General features: G+C 35.3%; 1 protein-coding gene across 6 annotated transcripts in view; it reads right to left on the bottom strand.

Annotated features, from left to right (window-relative positions):
- Positions 1 to 23067, bottom strand: part of LOC143245244 (band 7 protein AGAP004871-like) — a 555064-nt gene that overhangs the window by 366421 nt on the left and 165576 nt on the right. The gene's annotated exons all lie outside the window — the stretch shown is intronic.

Raw genomic sequence — 23067 nt, 5'->3', positions numbered from 1 at the left:
GACTATTTTGTTATTAACACAAATCCCTTTGACGTAAAATTACAAAAAAGGAACAGAATATTGTTAAATATTTAATGTTTATAAAAATATATTTTCCAAACATGCTCGTCCTTTCAGCCGTGGGGACGTTATAATGCCACAGTTAATCCCACTATTCGTTGGTAAAAGAGTAGCGCAATAGTTGGCGTTGGGTGGTGATGACTAGTTGCCTTCCCTCTAGTCATACACTGATAAATTAGGGACGGCTAGCGCAGATAGCCCTTGTGTAACTTTGCGCGAAATTCAAAACAAACCAAACCAAACCAAAAATATATTTTTGCTTGTTTGTTTGTTGTTAAACGCAAAGAAACCCGATAGGCTGTTTATACTATGTCCACTATCAGTATCAAGACCCGGATTTTAGCTTCGTGAGTTTTCAGACTTAAGGCTGAGACACTGGGGACAAGAACATATTATTTAGTGAAAAGACACTAACTTTTAGTGATCGTTTATTATTTGATACCACAAATGAATCGATTCTACTGAAGAGGAGCAAAACCACTTGAGCTCACTCAGAGGCTCTGTTCTTTACAACTTGGAATGAGTTCCCAAAAATAGAATTCACTAATTTTCGGTTTCAACGTTTCTGTGTGAAGCTCAGGTTTGTTTTGTCAGTTTGTATCAGAGGCACGCGGAAGTTGCGTGTTTGTAGTTGATGTCTACATTTAATATGGATAAATGAATAATTCTCATCTTGAGGGTGTTACTATGGTAACCAGACATAGATACTTGATTGAAATGGAAATAGAATCTCCAGACTAAATTATGCTTTAGCTGTTTCTATGGTAACCGAACCTGCACTTCGAACCAGACGTGTCCATAAATGATTTTCTGAAGGTTATAATACACATAACCCCCCTCACCCCTGTGTTTTCATTAACGTAAAAATTTGCGTTAAAGACTCTGCTTTATCCTAATTAAACAATCGACGTCATTAATTTATCTTCTGGATAAGATAATGATAAAATTTTGTTTCGCTCAAAGCATCATTCAAGTAGAAGTAACTAACTGCTTTCCGTTTCTCCGCTCTTGGCTTTGTTTGTGTAAGGCTTATTCATTTATTTCGTTCGCAAAAAGACTCTTGTTTTCTTTAACTGACTTTTAAAAGTTGAGTTTACATTTGTATATGCAGTATTTGGTCAACATAATGACAACAATGTCAAAAAAATCAAATGTATCAGTTCTCATTTACAAGAATATCAGAAAGCAATCACATACCAACATGTTTCTGTGTGAATAATTTTCTTATCATAAAACAAACCACGTGTTTGTGTAAAAACGTTTTAAATAATCCACCCATTTGCAGGTTAAACATTGCACTAAAAGTGTTATCCTATTTATGTGTTGACAAAGTGATAAATTTTCCCACCTAGTTTCTAATTTCCTCGAAAGCCGCCTGGAGAGGTAACTACTCGCACCATCATACAGTAGTGTGTTGTCTGTCAGTCAGTTAATAGACACTAAATGACGTCATATAAAGGACGTTTAACGTTGCAGTTTGTACTATCGTAGCGTCAGTAAAATATATGCATGTTGCGAGTCTCGCGATAATTTATGCACTCTGTACATTACAACGAGCACTTCGAAACAAATAAAATATTTGTGATTCTTAATTACTCTTCAAACAAAGCACTTTCAGGGGAACTTGTAGGAGTACACGAATTTTACTACTTCCCTTATTTCCGTACCAGAGTACAAATAAATATTGCTATAAGCTGGTTTTCAGGTCCATTAGGTTGTCCAGAAATAGATGTCAGAATTCTCACGAGAACATTTAGAAGCTGAATATTGAGTAATTTATTGTTGGTTGGTTGGTTTAATCCAACGTTTGTTGCTTACAAGGTGTCTTAATTGTCTGCTGTTTCAATTGTACTCAGAATATGTTTCGTAACCCTTAAGGCAGCATGGACAAGAAGGAATTTCGTCTGATTTTCCTCTACGACTTCAAACTTGGACAAAAGCTACCGAAACTACACGGAATATGAACCAGGCATTCGACGATGAATGTGTTACTGAACGTACAGTACAGTGTTGGTTCCAAAGGTTTCGATGAAAGTCTTGAAGCCCACGATGGTCGTGGAAGGAAGCCATCCTTTGATGAAAACACATTAAGGAAAGCGGTTGAGACAGACCCTCACACAACAAAACGTGAGCTTGTAGAAAAGCTGATCACAAGGAAATCGAGCATTTCCAACCATCTGAGTGCGATTGGAAAGACGAAAAAGTCAGATAAGTGGGTTCCACATGAGCTGACTGAAGATCAACAAAATCGACGTTATCAGACCTGTCAAGGATGATGCTCCAAAAATTGAACGAACTGGTTGTCTAGGTTCTCCCTCATCCACCTTACTCCCCAGACCCTGCACCTACAGATTTTATTTTTTAAAGCACTTTGACAACCTTTTGAACAATAAACTCTTTCAAAACCAGGCAGCTGCAGAAGAAGCTGTCAGGGACATCAATGACCATACAAACTCTGATTTCTATAGCAGGGACATAAACAGCATCGTTACACGTTGACAAAAGTGTGTTGAAGCAAATGTTGCTTACTTTGATTAAAGCATGTTTTACAACACTGGTTTATGCTTTTCCAAACTTCGCAGTTCAAAAGCGACATTTATTTCTGGACAACCTGATCATATTTGTTGTGTTACTTTTTTAGAGAAAGCGATGAATTTTTTTTCTGTTTATCTCAGAACAAGTTTACATTACGGTTTAAGAATTTACGTCTTCATGTTTCTTTTGTTTGTTTTTTGAATTTCGCACAAAGCTACTCGAGGGCTATCTGTGCTAGCCGTCCCTAATTTAGCAGTGTAAGACTAGAGAGAAGGCAGCTAGTCATCACCACTCACCGCCAACTCTTCGGCCACTCTTTTACCAACGAATAGTGGGATGGACCGTCACATTATAACACCCCCACGGCTGAAAGGGCGAGCATATCATCGCCACTCACCGCCAACTCTTCGGCCACTCTTTTACCAACGAATAGTGGGATGGACCGTCACATTATAACACCCCCACGGCTGAAAGGGCGAGCATATTTGGCACAATGGGGATGCGAACCCGCGACCCTCAGATTACGAGTCGCACGCCTTAACACGCCTGGACATGCCGGGCCTATTATTTACTCTGCCCACCACGGGTATCGAAACCCGGTTTTTAGCGTTGTAAATCCGCAGACATACCGCTGAGCCACTGGTGAGCCTCTTCATGTTGAAATGAAATATAACATTACAGTTTAGAAGCTTTTTTTTGGGGGGAAGTCGATTCTTGAAAGTAACATGGAAATACTACCTATCTTGGATTATTAATATAAAACGTAATATTATTTCTGTAAATTAAATATCCAGAGTGCATTAAATACAAATTTGATTTGATAGTTTGTTCGTGGTTAATCGACAAACTTAATTATCTGTTGTAATTTTACTGGAGAAAAATAATAAACAGTTTCAGGAATGTTTATATCCAAGTATAACCGTTTTTTTTATCAGTATTTGTTTACTGAGAAAGAACTTTCGAGAAGAATAAAAGTAATTGTTTTGAACATTAAACGTTAAACCTTACAGTGATTTTCTTCTGAGATTGTTTCATTATAAAAAAAAACACTATTGTAGTTTGCTGATAAGTCTTCCGCACAGTAACAGAATCCATCAGGCTGACTGGATTACTTTAAACGAAGTCTTAGATATTTATTTCAGAAGTTGTTGTGTGATAGCGCCAGAAAATGGTGATTCTCTGTCATTTTAGGGTTAGAAATCATTATTACAAGACCACTGAAGCATAATAGAAAACAGTACATGAACTAAGGCTGTGTACTGTGGCTGAATCTGCAAAAGCCCTCGTCGTTTGTGACCTGTAACTGACAAAGTGTAATGGAGTTGTAACACACGTGCGTTCCATAATAATCCACAAAGGACTACCGAGGAATGATGCGTTAGAAATCATAATTGGTTGTTTCAGAATATAACATCACATATTTTACCCTTAAACAATTGTTATTCGTCAGTACTTATATGAGGTATCGTGCAACTTACGTACAATTCTCATTTCTATTTTTTTAATAACAGCGTATAAATACATATCTGTTAGTACGCAAATAAGGTTTTCATTAACATCCAGGTGATATGCCCATCGTATTTCAAGCACAAACTCTTATCTCATAGGTCTATCTTTTGGCCGATTTCAGATCCAATTACAGCCGTGGCTACTGAGGATTCTTACTTCTTTTATTATTATAATAGAAACGCAAGTAAGGTCACTGCTGTTAACGTTTAGGCTTAACTTTCAGCATTTTCGCCTAAACTACCTCTGAGGTTTCTCACAAAATAAATCAATGTTTCAATAAACTCAACATATGTCACTTGGCGTCATCTACCGGTGATTCAGCTGTCGCTCGAGGGCTTATAACTCTTAAATTAGAAATTCAATCTATGTGTGAGTATAGCGTAGATATACAGTCCATTGTGCGATTATGTTTTTAACCAAACAACCACTTTGAGGTAGAATACAACTGTCAGTTATTTTCGTGCTTTTCCTGACATAGAGTTGTGTAAAAACGTAAGTCAATACCACAGTACTGATGGAGTCACTTTCAGAAAACAATGTATGTACCGTCTGAGAAGTGAGCTTTGTCTCCAATAGCGGAAGTCATCAAATGTCCAGCTATAGAAGGAGGCTGTATGAAAGGGAACAGAAATAAAAGGACTATCCAGTTAGACTCCTCACTGGACTGTCTTGGATAATAGCTGATATTACGGTTCTTCAAATGAAAAACAAGACGTTAAGTTCACAGGGTGACAGCTAAAATTAGGTGTCACAATTCTGACTATAGACGATTTCTCCATATAACACTTCTCTTCTGCAGACAATGCTTCATACAGGGGCCAATATTTGTCCCTCAAAACTGATAATATAAGAATAATAACAGCTCTCTAACAGAGATTTCAAAATTACGTGTCGTTGACGAGGTTTTATGACAATACCCACTCGAACGTCTTTCCCGGAAGGCATTTATAACTTATTGTTAGCAATGACAGTTGAAGATGATTTGGTTGTACGTTTTATATTTCGCGTAAAGTCATCGGACAGAAAGCAATGAGTTAAAAGAACGCAAACTGAGCTATGAATAGAACAACACAATAACAGTTTTTTAACGCTTTTCTTTATCAGATAGATGTAACACCGTCACAAATGTCTTACTTATATACGTGCTGCACTATACTACGTTTTAATTTCTCTTGAAAACACTATGAAACTATTAAAATAATTGTTTTCGTTTACGTAAACAAATATGATTTCTATCGGATGACAACGATTTGTTTTGACATTCAACGTAGATCTGGCATCTTTGAAGTTCCATTGAAGACTTAAGCGCATGATTTTGAAGCAGATAAAACAGTACAAGCGTAAAACGTATTTTTATGCTATAAAAATCAGCCAATATTTATGAATTAAAACATCGTATTAAAAAGTTTCGTTCCCGATGCGCGGGAAACATTTCTATTGTAAGAATGTTCAACGTTCTAAACATCAGAAACAAAAGCTTAAGCTCCGAAAAGAACACGATAAAAGAGACGCTTACAGCACAATATTTATATACATTTACCTTATTTTTGCTATCGAACGTTAAACAAAAATGTGTTTTATTCAAGTGACGGGGAACAAGCAAGAAGCCAGGCTGTTTCTGGGGATTCAACAATTACTGGATCAGACAAGATACCATCTGTCTTTTTTAATGTAAGAACACGTTATCTCAGCTTGTTCCTTCACGTACGCCATTGTCCAGCAAGCGGTTATGGTAAAATACTTTCTAACAAGCGTGATTGTCGCTTGCATACTCAACTAAAACGCCTCAAGACGTAGCTTCCAATTTATGTGGACATTATAGTGAATGAAACTATTACGTAAAGCGTGAAATTGAACTGTGCCACTTGAAATTGAGAGCAAAATTACTGACACTATTGTAGAGAATAATTAATGTGGTTACCAACTTTGATGAAAGAATGATATATGTTCTACTGCTAACAACTTAGGTTACACGTGCCACCAATAAGTATGTAACTGACGGATAAATGCATAACAATTTGTCAACAAGTAAATAACACAGTAAGCCTGGCTCTGTATTTTCAGCACTGCTTGTTTCAGACAAATTGGTTTATTTGTTTGAAGTTAAGCACAATGAGCCATCTGTGCTCTGACCACCAGAAGTATCGAAACTCCGTTACTTCCTACGTAGTGGTGGGGTTAGCTACCTAAAAACACGACTGTATAGTGTACAAAGCATTGAGTATCTATTTATATGTTACAGATATCAAATGTTAATCCGTTACGGCTCGGCATGGCTAGTTGGTTAAAGCACTCGTATCACAATCCAAGGGTCGCGATTTCGAGTGTCCGTCGCGCCAAACATGCTCGCCCTTTCAGCCGTGTGGGCGTTATAATGTTACGACAAATTTCACTATTCGTTGGTAAAAGGGTAGCCCAAGAGTTGGCGATGGGCGGTGATGACTAGCTGCCTTCACTCTAGCCTTACATTGCTAAATTAGGAACGGCTAGCACAGATAGCCCTCAAGTAGCTTTGCGCGAAATTAAACAAACAATAAACACTTTAGAACAATTCGAGCCATTTTTCAGCAATAAATATAAATTATTTCACTGTATAACAACACAATTAATATGAAAATAATTGTGTTGTTATACAATAAATATCATCGTGCTCACGATGGTTATTGTTTTTTCTACTGTCCAGATAACTCTAAACAGGACATTGAGGTGTGTGTGTGTGTGATTTTTTTCTTATATCAAAGCCACATCTACTGACTCGACGGAGGGGAATCGAATCCCTGATTTTAGCGCTGTAAATCCGTAGACTGTACCAGCGAAAGTCTAATAGGGCATTGAGAAATGTGACAAACCAAGCAACTCTGTACCTCTAAAATAAAAGTCCACACTTTATTATGACTAATATTTCATGGTCAAAAAAGGTCGATGTCCAGTAGCATGTTTGTGACGTTCTGTAGGCCTATATACTCGCAAAGGCTCTTGAAAAATGGCTTTTGAACACGAGCTATGTTTGAGGTAATTTTTTTTACTTGATGTTTTGTTTTTATTTTACATATTTATGTAAACAACTGAACTTAAAATAGCTTGTAAACAACTTTAAAGTTAATACAAATAACGAATGATCTTATAATACCAAATGTAATACGGTTTGCGCTTTGGAACACTCCCAAAGGAGCTGTTGGGCGAAACGTTGAGGTCAAAGATCAAAATGTTATTGATGTTATAAGATCCTTTATTTCTAGTATGAAGTGTCTTCTATATACCAACATGTACCACAGAAATTAAATAATGTCTTTCTTCCAGATGTTGAAAATCGTCTAACGACTAATAAATACAACAATCTATTATAGACCCAACCGGCTTCGAGTAACTTCTTTTTATTTAAAAGAAAAACAGTTGTTCTCTTTTAACATATTCGCAAAATCAATACAGTTGAAAATTCGTTTTTTTTGTTCATCTTAATCATTTTAATGTCCACCAGGTTTTTATTCCTTTGAAATTGCTGTCTTACATTTTCTCAATCCTCATGTAGCATTTCATGCCCAGCTGCGTCCTCAAATTCCACTTTTCCACGGTAATGTGGTTGGTTGTTATCCGTCATCATCCGGGACTTTGAGATTTAAAAGTAAAAGTATGAGTAACGTAGAATAGATGGCGCGGTTACTTAATGCATTTTGAGAAATCTCGAGCCAAGCCTATTATTATTTTTTGCTTTCGTTTCTCTTTCAAGTCCCCATTTCCATTAAGATCAAAGAAAAAAAAAACAGAAAACGTTAGGACTAGTTTGAGATTTGTTTTTGTCCTTTTAAGCATGGATTTTGTAAAGGCAAAAAGCAGTAACATGTTACAGAGTTAGAAATAAAAAAGTTTGTTTGTTTGTTTTTTTAATTTGGCACAAAGCTACTAGAGGGCTATCTGTGCTAGCCGTCCCTAATTTAGCAGTCTAAGACTAGAGGGAAGGCACCTAGTCATCACCACCCACCGCCAACTCTTGGGCTACTCTTTTACCAACGACTAGTGGGATTGACTGTCACATTATTACGCCTCCACGGCTGAAAGGGCGAGCATGTTTGGCGCCACGGGGATTCGAATCCGCGGCCCTCGGATTACGAGTCGCACGCCTTAACACGCTTAGCTATGCCGGGCCTAAATAATAATAAAAAAGATATAACAGTGAACCAGGAAAATAAACTTTGAACTTGAGCTAGAAAAGAGGGCCGTAAAATCGATTTTTTTTTAGTTCGATCTTATTGACCAAATTCTTTTATCACTATTTTTTCCCTCTCTGTGTCGTTGTCCATTTTATAAAGACAAAATTAAGAAATATTTCATACTGGTAAAAAAAGAAAGAAATAGTTTTATATATATGTCTAACGAAACTAAAGTGATAAATACATTCAGAAATTTAAGTGATAATTCCATAACTGGATTTAGTATCTCATCAAAATAACAAATTAAATAATACCTAGATATGTAACCTTTTAATTCTCATGGCCCGGCATGGTCAGGTGGGTTAAGGCATTCGACTCGTAATCTGAGAGTCGCGAGTTCGAATCCCGGTCACACCAAACATGCTCGCCCTTTCAGCTGTGGGGGCGTTATAATGTGACGGTCAATCCCACTATTCGTTGGTAAAAGAGTAGCCCAAGAGTTGGCGGTGGGTAGTGATGACTAGCTGCCTTCCCTCTAGACTTACACTGCTAAATTAGGGACGGCTAGTGCAGATAGCTTTCGCATGGCTTTGCGCGAAATTCCAAAACAAACAAAACCCTCAACTGCTTGTTGGTTTGTTGAAAGAGAGCAAGCAAATAGCAACCAACCAATCTCTAGAACTGTAATCAATATTAATTACGTGACTTTTATGTGATGTCTGTTCACAAGTAGCCTTCTCTCATGATCACTGATGTTTCACCGCTAGAAACATGGTTTCGATACCAGTGGTGGGCAGAGTGCAGCTAGCCCATTGTGTAACTTTGTGGTTAATACAAAACAAACAAAGAAATCTTTTATGTACAATTATTAATAAGTACGAGTCGACAAATACGACTTTCTGTTTCTACGTTCACTTCCTAATGGGTTTAGGTTTTCTAATAAGAATAAAAACTGGTTGAATAAAATTGAAACATACGTGAATTTCACCGAAAATCTTAGTGACTGCTTCACAAACACGTTAAGACCATAAAATATGGACTGTAACCAATTTTAATGCCACGCACACATTCGTTATAAATAAACAGACGCAGCCACTCACTATGACTACTGTTGTTTAATTTCGAAATGCATACTCAGTGGCGGACTTTAGGTTGTGTGGGATTAGAGGCTAATATCCCATTTAATTTTACATAAAATAAAATTATCAAGAGGCCCCCTCCATTAAGATAATGGGTTGTGGGGCTGAGTCTGAAAAGCGTATTTTCAGAGTTCGCTTAGAGGTAGGTGTTTTTAACGATATGCTTTGTCCCTTGTCTTTTAGTTTAAAAATAGGAAGGTAAATGCACAGATGACCCTTGTGTAGCTTTCAACTGAACACTGAAACAAAAATGTATTGTGTTTTTGTTGGTACTTGTTACACTTTGAAGAGTTCAAAAGAGAATATACTTTTGTTTTTAAGTACTGTTCAAACCTGTGCCTTTATTGTTTTAGAAAACGAACATAACTTGAAATAGATAAACCGAGATCCTGGGAATTTCTTTTTGTTACAGTAGAGAGAAAAAAAAACGAAAATGTTTTTTTTTCTTATTGACTTGAGTCGTGTTTGTGTTCAGATTGGGTATAGTAAGACGGGTTATAGGGAATAAGAAGCCAAAATACCATTCTTAAAATGAGCATTTAAAAAACTGCTTGGTTTATATATATATATATAGCTCAAGGAGAGCAACAGCCAGAAATACTGAGATTAAACTAAACATCCTATAGGAGTGGCGAGTGAAGACTGAAGTAAAAAAAAATATATATTTACTTTACGGTTAAAAAGAATGATGTTTACTTTACGGTTAAAAAGAATGATGTTTACTTTACGGTTAAAAATATGACATTAACCTTTCGTTAAAAATGACATTCACTTTTCCGTAAAAAGATGTTTTTCTTCTAGAGTTGGTTTTACATCCGTTACTTAGGTCAGACAACGCATTAAAAAGGTTTTTAACCTTTTAAAAGAAATACGTAAAGATGATTGACTGTTTCCAAGTGAGCGCAAAGCCACACAATGGGCTCTCTGTGCTCTGTCCACCACGAGTATCAAAACCCAGTTTCTAGCGGTGTGACACATACCGCTGTGTCACTAGGGAAGGCAAACTTGTGAAGAATGACGGACGTTTAGATACAAATATGTTACTGACTATTCCTACGAGTTTCACAGTACGTGTGTGTAAGTCTGGTAGAAACTATGTGTCTTATATTTCCAACAGAATTCTGTTTTTGCTTGTTTGTTTTGAATTTCACGTAAAGCTACACTAGGGCTATCTGCGCTAGCCGTCCCTAATTTAGCAGTGTAAGACTAGAGGGAAGGCAGCTAGACATCACCACTCACTGCCAACTCTTGGGCTACTCTTTTACCAACGAATAGTGAGATTGATCGTCACATTATAACGCCCCCACAGCTGAAAGGGGAGCATGTTTGGTGCGACGGGGATTCGAACCCGCGATCCTCAGATTATGAGTCGAACGCTTTAATCCACCTGGACATGCTGGGCCTCTGGGCTTTCGGATTGAACTTAGTTCGTCTTTAGGTGAGAAACGAAATTAAAACAAAGTCGATTAGAGATTAAATAATAACCGAACTGTTTCATTAATTTATCCTGACAGTCACTTCATAAACAAACATTCCTTGAAACATAGTTCCTGCTCCTTGTTCACCCGTAAAGAACATTGAATTGTTCCTTATTTAAAAAGTTCATTACAGCGAATGTTCGATAATAATCTCACAATTGCGTGCGAACTGTTAGCCACCTAGTGGTGGATCGAAAATAACTTAAAGTACATCGATGTTCATATACCCCATTCGAAGTTTTAAAACACTTGAAAATATGTTGAACTTGATTGTACGCACGATGACGTAAGTTACTTGATGGTTTCTAATCAATATAACCTGTTTCATGTATATGGTAGAACTAAAGAAGACATTTACTAGTAGAAATAAACGAACTTATAAGGTCTTTCATGTTTGACATTAAACGGCTATATATATACCACTATGCACTACAGAAATCAAATAAAGAGATTCTTTGTTTGGAACACTTTTCAATTAGATTGGGTTAAAAGACTTCGAGCTTAAATAATTTTCTATGATGTTCAATATTTTCTATCTTTTTATAAGATGATTTAATATTAATATCGTATGTTATCCCAACAAATGACAATAGAAATCTGGTTATATAACGTACGTCATCCTAACAAACAAAAACAAAAACATTGTTATATAACGTACGTCATCCTAACAAAGGAAAACAAAAACATTGTTATATAACGTATATCATCCTAACAAACGAAAACAAAAACATTGTTATATAACGTACGTCATCCTAACAAACAAAAACAAAAACATTGTTATATAACGTATATCATCCTAACAAAGGAAAACAAAAACATTGTTATATAACGTACGTCATCCTAACAAACGAAAACAAAAACATTGTTATATAACGTACGTCATCCTAACAAACGAAAACAAAAACATTGTTATATAACGTACGTCATCCTAACAAAGGAAAACAAAAACATTGTTATATAACGTACGTCATCCTAACAAACGAAAACAAAACATTGTTATATAACGTACGTCATCCTAACAAACGAAAACAAAACATTGTTATATAACGTACGTCATCCTAACAAAGTTATATAACGTAATCCTAACAAAAACATTGTTATATAACGTACGTCATCCTAACAAAGGAAAACAAAAACATTGTTATATAACGTACGTCATCCTAACAAACAAAAAACATTGTTATATAACGTACGTCATCCTAACAAAGGAAAACAAAAACATTGTTATATAACGTACGTCATCCTAACAAACAAAACATTGTTATATAACGTACGTCATCCTAACAAACAAAACAAAACATTGTTATATAACGTACGTCATCCTAACAAACGAAAACAAAAAACATTGTTATATAACGTACGTCATCCTAACAAACGAAAACAAAAACATTGTTATATAACGTACGTCATCCTAACAAAAAACGAAAACGTACATCCTAAAAACGAAAACAAAACATTGTTATATAACGTACGTCATCCTAACAAACGAAAACAAAAAACATTGTTATATAACGTACGTCATCCTAACAAAGGAAAACAAAAACATTGTTATATAACGTATATCATCCTAACAAACGAAAACAAAAAAACATTGTTATATAACGTACGTCATCCTAACAAACGAAAACAAAACACATTGTTATATAACGTACGTCATCCTAACAAACGAAAACAAAACATTGTTATATAACGTATATCATCCTAACAAACGAAACAAACAAAACATTGTTATATAACGTACGTCATCCTAACAAACGAAAAAAACAAAAACATTGTTATATAACGTACGTCATCCTAACAAACGAAAACAAAAACATTGTTATATAACGTATATCATCCTAACAAACGAAAACAAAAACATTGTTATATAACGTACGTCATCCTAACAAACGAAAACAAAAACATTGTTATATAACGTACGTCATCCTAACAAACGAAAACAAAAACATTGTTATATAACGTATATCATCCTAACAAAGGAAAACAAAAACATTGTTATATAACGTACGTCATCCTAACAAACGAAAACAAAAACATTGTTATATAACGTACGTCATCCTAACAAACGAAAACAAAAACATTGTTATATAACGTATATCATCCTAACAAACGAAAACAAAAACATTGTTATATAACGCATACAATCCAACGTAAGAACCACAGTTTGCTTGTTTTCCGGTATTCTAGCAAAGCTACTCAAAGGGTTACCTATGGTAGCCGTCCATCATTTTGAACTGTTAACTAAAGGGAACACAGCTAGTCAATAATATCCACTACCAACACTTGGGCTACATTTGTGTGGCCAACATTGGGATTTGACTTACCGACGGTAACAGAGTAAAAAGCGAGATTTTTGTTTCTTTATCTACACGAAAGCTATCTGCTTTAGCCGTCCCTAATTAAACAGTGTAAGGCGAGAGGAAAGGCAGCTAGTCATCAATACCCACCGACAACTCTTAGGATACTCTTTTACCAACCAACAGTGGGATTGACCGTTACATTATGAAGCCCCAACGGCTGAAAGGGCGAGCATGTTTGGTGTGTCGAGGATTCGAACCTGCGACCCTCAGATTACGATTCGTGCACCCTAACCACGTGGCTATGCTGGGCCTCCATTAAGTGTTTGTTTTTAGCAGAAATTAGTAACTTGGTCAACGGGAATCATTTTCAAAAGAACTTAGCAAAGCCATTAAATAGCCAACAGTGGTCATTTTCAGTAAAACTTACCAACGCCACGACGAGTTCCTAACAATAACGTTACGAAATGTTTATTTTTATGACTCAGTTATGATTATGAAAATGAGATGGTGGATTATGGAATATTCTGAACCAGATAAGACTTGATTATTAAATTTGGTTTTGTGTATCCGCATACCTCAAAAATATAAACATAAACATTAAGTGTTCTAAAAAGAAAAAAATATTTTCTGATCGTCTTAATTAATTTCTAAATTAATCACCTTAAAAAAATCTTCCCAAACTTCGCTGTACAGAAGGTTAAGCCTAAAAAAGAAAAAGAAAATTGAATGTGTGCAGGGAAGAATACACAGCTAACTATTATATATTATAATGAGTTTGTTTTACGCCATGCTTGTATTCCATAACACAATGTAATTTTCCCTCTTTATACCGAGTTTACTGAATAGTTTCTTTCTTTATTAAGCCTATTCTCCAAAGGAGAGGGTATAAACAATACAAATATAGGACTAGTTAAATATTGAATATTGAGACACGTCAGAATGAACAAAATAAGTTGTAAACATTATAGTTGATGAATATTAGGTTGTAATCTCTACACACACAATCACAGTGGCTCAGTGATAAGTTTGAAGGCTTATGACGCTAAAAGTTGGGTTTTTGTTCCTCCCTATAGTTTTATATCATACTCAACAAACAAACAAAGTGTTTTGGTTTGTGTGGAATCAAGCACAATGCGCTGTCTCTGCGCTGCCCAGCGTGGGTATTGAAACCCAGGTTTTAGCAATGTGAACTCGCAGACATCCCGCTGCGCTACTGGGAGCCAAACAAAACACATGTGCTTTAGCATAAATCTAAATAAAAGTATATTTTATAACAATGTAGATAAATAAACTATTCTAGCATCAGTTATCATAAACATGATGAAATCACTTTGAAATATACCACTGCAGATTGAACAGTTATGGTGGACATGAGAAATTAGTGTTAAAAACAAACAACAAAAGGCTTAATCCGCTAACATATTATTCATATATTTTCGGAGTTACGGTTTAATACGTACAGAATTACTATGGTTCACTGAGAGAAACCGATGGGTTTCTCTCACCCACATGAATTAAGTTGAAAAAAGCGCAATGGAAACCTAGCTAGGCTTAGAGGTTTGTAAAGAAATGCTATAAATGTACGATGTACCTTAAATGTAATTTGTTCAAAGTAGACTCTGTGTAAGTTCGCATTTATTCCAAGAGAGAAGTTTGACAATTAAGATTGAAATCTAAATTGTGCGTAGGTTTAGATTTCAATATTATATATATATATATATATATATGTATCCCAAATAACAACGGTACAATAATCGAAAGGATCCCGAGATTACAGGTTATAATGTGGGATATAAAATGTACCTTAGGTTTGGAGGTAGCTGTAGTGTAGGACCCACATTGAGATGGGGATACACCGTCTGTCAGTTTCAACCTCCGTACTTTAGTCTCACATGAAGAATAATTAAAGGATTATCAACAACTAACGGCTAAACCTGCTGCTATATGAGAACAATGTTACCGGATACTATGGACCGATTTATCAAGAACTAACGGCTAAACCTGCTGCTATATGAGAACAATGTTACCGGATATTATGAACCGATTTATCAACAACTAACGGCCAAACCTGCTGCTATATGAAAACAATGTTACCGGATATTATGGACCGATTTATCAACAACTAACGGCTACACCTGCTGCTATATGAGAACAATGTTACCGGATATTATGGACCGATTTATCAACAACTACCGGCTAAACCTGCTGCTATATGAGAACAATGTTACCGGATACTATGGACCGATTTATCAACAACTAACGGCTAAACCTGCTGCTATATGAGAACAATGTTACCGAATATTATGGACCGATTTATCAACAACTAACGGCTAAACGTGCTGCTATATGAGAACAATGTTACCGGATATTAAGGACCGATTTATCAACAACTAACGGCTAAACGTGCTGCTATATGAGAACAATGTTACCGGATACTGTGGTCCGATTTATCAACAATTAACGGCTAAACCTGCTGCTTTATGGTTAACAAGGTCTGTTGTCTTCATATAATTATAATTATTATCACCGTATACTTAGCACCTGCAGTAGTACATAATACAAAACAAGTACTCTGAACCACCGAATTGGATTCGTTCATGAATACCGGAATTTAATATTAAATATATATTACATATATATCATTCAATATTTTATTAAATCCTTTAACCGTTGTTCTGAACAAACAACACAGTTATACTGTTGGTGCATGAAAATGTACTTAGACTACATGTAAATATAGAAATAAATCATGAAAAAAATTCACATTTTAACTCATCAACTGGAAAATCAAAATGTTTTTGATTTAGCAACAAGTTTGTTTAAAACGCCATCTAGTGATAATCATTTAAGCTAATGAATCAATTTTTTCAGCCACTGTGAGAAAGTACTTCAAACACTCGTGAGAACCAACTATGAATTTCAATCAAAATAACTCTTTGGACTTACTACAATATCTTCAAAGTGAATAAGTTAATAATTAATAGTTTTACTTATTTTATAGGCATATTTTTCAATTTAATCGGTAATACTGAGTACCAATAATTTTCAATAACATAAATAAGTAGAAATTTAGCTCACTGACATAAACAAGTACATTATTAGTTTGTTTGTTTTACGTATTCAAAACCGGTTTTAACTGTTAGATTTTTATTAGATCGATAAAGCTTTAACCTGAGCCGATATAGTTCCCCTAAATTTTCCACTTTAAACTGTCTTAAATATATCGTTAATAAAAGTCCAGTGAAATCAGAAAGACAACTTCTACCAACGATGTGGATGCGTATGGTAACAGACTATACGTTTCAATAAAAAAAGCATGGATACATTAACTTACATTATTCTGTAATGTCAGGTGTCGCTTTAAATTGTTAGTTTATACGACATCACAGCTGTCACGTGGTAGAAGAAACCAACGTATACTTGATGGCTAGTGACATCCTTTACACATACATATACCGCACATATACGTATAATATATACAAATACTAACATTAACCTATCTCTAATGCAGTGATCGTGTATGCCACTAATACAGAAGTTTATAGTAGGAAGTTGAACTTACATTTTGTTATCGTCTGTGCTTGCAGTCACGAAACGTTCAAATGGAACTTTATTTGTAAAATTTACAACAAACTGAGAAAATTAAACAGTGTTGATATCATGTAACTAAGTTACATATTCAAAGAAAATTAGAATATTTTCAGTTGTATTCAACTCCTTATCTATGGCAATCCTAAACCATTTCGTGTGCAAAATATTAGTTTGAAAGGTCACAAAATTAGTGTAATTGTCTCTATCTGTATGTAATGCAAAGTGGTTTAATTTGACTTCAGAGTAAATGTATCTGTTCAATACATAACGATACGACAAACAAGTCAAGAATAAACTGATAGAGAAGCAGAGATAAAAATAAGGTAACAAAACATTTCAAAGTTGTTGATCATCCCTTTGAATACATTGAAATCCATCATTAAGAAGTGGAATGTGCTTCATACCAACCAGTAACTACCCAGATCAAGCCACTCATTAAGAAGTGGAATGTGCTACATACCAACCAGTAACTACCCAGATCAAGCCACTCATTAAGAAGTGGAATGTGCTTCATACCAACCAGTAACTACCCAGATCAAGCCACTCATTAAGAAGTGGAATGTGCTACATACCAACCAGTAACTACCCAGATCAAGCTACTCATTAAGAAGTGGAATGTGCTTCATACCAACCAGTAACTACCCAGATCAAGCCACTCATTAAGAAGTGGAATGTGCTTCATACCAACCAGTAACTACCCAGATCAAGCCACTCATTAAGAAGTGGAATGTGCTTCATACCAACCAGTAACTACCCAGATCAAGCCACTCATTAAGAAGTGGAATGTGCTACATACCAACCAGTAACTACCCAGATCAAGCCACTCATTAAGAAGTGGAATGTGCTTCATACCAACCAGTAACTACCCAGATCAAGCCACTCATTAAGAAGTGGAATGTGCTTCATACCAACCAGTAACTACCCAGATCAAGCCACTCATTAAGAAGTGGAATGTGCTTCATACCAACCAGTAACTACCCAGATCAAGCCACTCATTAAGAAGTGGAATGTGCTACATACCAACCAGTAACTACCCAGATCAAGCCACTCATTAAGAAGTGGAATGTGCTACATACCAACCAGTAACTACCCAGATCAAGCCACTCATTAAGAAGTGGAATGTGCTACATACCAACCAGTAACCACCCAGTCAACCACTCATTAAAAGTGGAATGTGCTTCATACCAACCAGTAACTACCCAGCTCAAGCCACTCATTAAGAAGTGGAATGTGCTACATACCAACCAGTAACTACCCAGATCAAGCCACTCATTAAGAAGTGCTACATACCAACCAGTAACTACAAAATCGGGCCACCCTTCCAAACTAGGCAGGAAAGTGGTTAGGGATGTTACTGTGGTGAAGTCGACAGTGACTTTGAAAGAGTTACAAAGTTCCATATCTAAGATGGAGTCAATGTTCATACGTCGACAATATCCTGGTTCATACACAAAGCTGGTCTGTATGGACGAGTGGCAAGAAAGAAGCCATTACTAAAAAAGAATCATCTTAAATCTCGTATGGAGAATGTAAATGATACTGCAGACATGTGGCAGAAAGTTTTGTGGTGAGACGAGACACAAAATGAGTTTTTGATTTAAATTCAAACTGTTACATCTGTTACAATCCCCACGCATCACATCACTCAGTCAACACTATCCCAACTATAAATCATGGTGGTATCAGCATCATGTTATGGTGATACTTCTCGCTATCAGGGACTAGGAAATTTATCAGGATTGAAGAGAAGATGGATGATACAAAGCGTAGAATCCTAGAGGAAAACCTGCCTGAATCATCCAAGGGTTAAAACTGGGTCAAAAGTTCACACTTCAATGGGACAATGACTCGAAGCCAGAATTTAAAGCTACACTGGATGGTTTCAAAATACGAAAGTGAACGTTCTGACTTAAATATAATAAAAATTTATGACGAGAGTTAAAATTTTAGATCGATCAACGATCCCTAATGATCTTTTCAGAATTGGAGCAATTTTGCATGGAAAGAGAGTCAAGAATTACACCGTCCCATTGTGAAAAGCTGGAGACCTATCCAGAAATATTCACAGCAGTAATTGCTACATCAAGTACTGACTTAGGAAATCCTATACAGAAATATTCACAGCAGTAATTGCTGCCGATGTGTTTCCATCAAGTACTAACTTAGGAAATTCTATTCAGAAATATTCACAGCAGTAATTGCTGCCGAAGGTGTTTCCAAGTACTGACTTAGAAAATCCTATACAGAAATATTCACAGCAGTAATTGCTGCCAAAGGTGTTTCCATCAAGTACTGACTTAGGAAATTCTATTCAGAAATATTCACAGCAATAATTGCTGCCAAAGGTGTTTCCAAACTGGTGTTTCCATCAAGTACTGACTTAGGAAATTCTATTCAGAAATATTCACAGCAATAATTGCTGCCAAAGGTGTTTCCATCAAGTACTGACTTAGAAATATTCACAGCAAAATCCTATACAGAAATATTCACAGCAATAATTGCTGCCAAAGGTGTTTCCATCAAGTACTGACTTAGGAAATTCTATTCAGAAATATTCACAGCAATAATTGCTGTCAAAGGTGTTTCCATCAAGTACTGACTTAGGAAATTCTATTCAGAAATATTCACAGCAATAATTGCTGCCAAAGGTGTTTCCATCAAGTACTGACTTAGGAAATTCTATTCAGAAATATTCACAGCAATAATTGCTGCCAAAGGTGTTTCCATCAAGTACTGACTTAGGAAATTCTATTCAGAAATATTCACAGCAATAATTGCTGCCAAAGGTGTTTCCATCAAGTACTGACTTAGGAAATCCTATCCAGAAATATTCACAGCAGTAACTGCTGCCAAAGGTGTTTCCATCTAGTACTGACTTAGGAAATCCTATCCAGAAATATTCACAGCAATAATTGCTGCCAAAGGTGTTTCCATCTAGTACTGACTTAGGAAATCCTATCCAGAAATATTCACAGCAGTAACTGCTGCCAACTGACTTAGGTGAAATATTCACAGCAGTAACTGCTGCCAAAGGTGTTTCCATCAAGTACTGACTTAGGAAATGACTTAGAAATCCTATCCAGAAATATTCACAGCAGTAACTGCTGCCAAAGGTGTTTCCATCTAGTACTGACTTAGGAAATCCTATACAGAAATATTCACAGCAGTAACTGCTGCCAAAGGTGTTTCCATCAAGTACTGACTTAGGAAATCCTATTCAGAAATATTCACAGCAGTAACTGCTGCCAAAGGTGTTTCCATCAAGTACTGACTTAGGAACTCCTATACAGAAATATTCACAGCAGTAACTGCTGCAAAAAGTGTTTCCATCAAGTACTGACTTAGAAAATCCTATACAGAAATATTCACAGCAATAATTGCTGCCAAAGGTGTTTCCATCAAGTACTGACTTAGGGGGTCTGAATACTTTATTAATCAGAAAACTTTAATTCATATATTTTTGACATCCAATCTTCTCGATCATTGGAGTTTGGATGAAAAACAAGTTCATTGAAAACGTTTTTTAAATTATTTATATTTTATCAAAATGTGACATTGCTGATAGAGGTTTAATACCTTTATAAGGATATGTAAGTATTATATAAAATGGCAGAGCAACTGTCACGTTCGACATCGAACTTGATTCATTGTGGACATACTCATATATTAAAACTGAATTTGATACGATATACTATTGGTGTGTAAAAACGTATCTCATCATCCCAAAGAAACTTGATACTATTGTTATGCAACCAGTATTGGTTACAACAAAAAAATATAGATTTAAGTACAATAATTGCGGTTCTTTATGACAGAATATTTTAGTGTTTTTTTCTGAAAATATACATGTATTTATTAACTCTGCAAATTCATAATTAATGCAAAGCAAATTTTAAACACTATTTGTATAAGTCATTCCATTCACGTTTATTTTTTGTAAACCACTAGATGGAAGCACCATCGCCTAAAAGAGGGGTTGGTGCTGGTTCACGTTAACGTAATGTATTTTATTTATGGGGAAATGTTCAGCCATTACAATCTGCACACGTTTTAAAAAGATATTCAGTCTTGCTTATGAACGTTTGGAAGGTTGCCAACTTCAAGTGCAGAAACTAGGCTACTAATTTTGACAATATACATGGTTCACATGTGTGTATGTACACAAAGCTTATCTATACAAAGCGAATGTGTAGTCCCTCTATTGACAAGAAAGTTAAGCGTATGAAATGTTTGAGGAAATACAGTTTTAAAATAGAACTTTGTCAGCTTTCGAAATTCCTAAGAAACAAACGAATCTATTTATTTATTAACATTTTTTTTACTTCCAGTTTCTTGAAGCATTAGCTCTATTTTCAGTAGCAGACATTATTAGAATCAATAAACTTAAGTTAGTTGTGGTAATTATTTGATCGTTTTCCCTGCTGGTGGTATTATGTACTACTGTGTATGTTAATTAATGGAGTAGGTTATGTCGGCAAATAAAGAATTGTTTGTTTCAGTTCTATAAAATAATTATGGTTGATTTGGATCTTTGACGCATCTTCAAAAATTGCCGGCCCGGCAATTTCGGGTGGTTAGGGAGCTCGACTGGTAAACAAGTACTTTTGTGGATTTCTCAAAAACGGCTGAATGGATTTGGACAAAAACCGGTATACGTTTCCGCTATGACTCAATGTATAAGGGTCAAGGTCACGATTAAGAAAAATCCCTATCTATAAGCACAAAAACTGTTCTTTTTTCACAATATTTACTCTATAACTCAGTGATAAATAATTGGACTTTAATGAAACTTGATGAACTTATGTGTAATATTAAACGGCTGAATGGATTTGGATGAAAACCGGTATACATTTCGGCTATAACCCAATGTAGAAGGGTCAAGGTCACGATTAAGAAAAATCCCTATCTGTAAGTACAGGGACTGTTCTTTTTTTCACAATATTTGCTCTGTAACTTAGTGAAAAATAATTGGACTTTAAAGAAACTTGGTGGACTTATGTACAATATTAAAATTTCTGTAACCTAGAATTATGTAAGGTTATACGTGTTTGTTAAATTATGTAAATTGCTTATTAAACAAGCGTAAAGCTTATTTATATATTAAATTCTTTTTATCTGATATCATTTCTCAAGTTGTTATATTATATTAAGAGTTACTTAATCGGTAGAGAGATAACATACCACACATTTTAATACACTATGAAACGTTTATTAGAGTTTGAGAGAAATCAGTCTAAACTGTATTGACGTAACCAGCAAGACATTTCTATTTTATGATTAACGAGTTACAGCTTTCACGATGCGTGGGAATATATGGGTATTAAATCAGTTATGACGTTCCGATCGCTGGTGTGAAAACAATTCTCTTCCTTACTGTAAAAACTAAAATTTGTAAAAGAAAAATCAACATATAATTGTTAGACAAACTCAAACGAAACTTTATAAATAGAACTTACTTTCAAGCTTAGCCTTTCCTAACAACGTTAAGGAAATTATGGAGAAAAAGCTGCCCGTATTTAACACAGTGTATTGTTATAAAACAGCCTTATCGATTAGGCTTAGCAAATATCGTTTTTTGTTGTTTTGTTTTCCAATTTAAATTTGTGAAACACATAAACCTTGAAGAAATAGCACGAAAAAAATGTTTCTTATAAATAAAATAACACAAATTGAACTGATCAAGCAAATAAACGTTGAACGTCTTTCATTAACTTACAGATTAAAACTGAAAAACGAAAAACTTTGAAATAAAATAATAAAAAATAGAAGATAGAGTTTTGTGTTTTTTGTTGAGAAAACCAGGGTGTGTACGATAGCACATTTAAACGTGAATAGTGTCTTCATACACCAACGTAGAAGTGTAATTAATCTACAGATCATTCTCTAGACTACCTGGATAGAAGACGATGTGCGGTCTTCGAGTTCCCAAGTAAAGTAGAAAACAATGTTTAATTATATTAAAATGTCGTATCTATTTCATATATAGTGTTGTAACGATGTTTATGTAAGCCGATAATAAAATAATATATTATTGTTTGTCTTGCTCTTAAGAACGTTGTACAAACAGAATAGTTTGTTATTAAATAATCGCTTCTTTATCCATTGTTACGTGTCATTATTTTCAGTAAATTGTTTACTGTTGCTCAAGTCGTTTTATCTTTATTATGTAATTTATAGGCGTCGCCTTCTTCGGTGATATTCCAATTCGAAAGGGGAACTATAAGATACTGTATAATACTAGTATTAAATGTGTTTAAATAATGTAGAATGAAAGCCTTGACTCAGTAAGTGTAGTTAGAAGAAAATA

The sequence above is a fragment of the Tachypleus tridentatus genome, chromosome 2, assembly GCF_004210375.1.
Source record: "Tachypleus tridentatus isolate NWPU-2018 chromosome 2, ASM421037v1, whole genome shotgun sequence".
NCBI classification, from domain to species: Eukaryota; Metazoa; Arthropoda; class Merostomata; order Xiphosura; family Limulidae; genus Tachypleus; species Tachypleus tridentatus.
The sequence above is the reverse complement of the archived record's forward strand: the minus strand, read 5'-3'. Positions and strand labels throughout refer to the sequence as shown.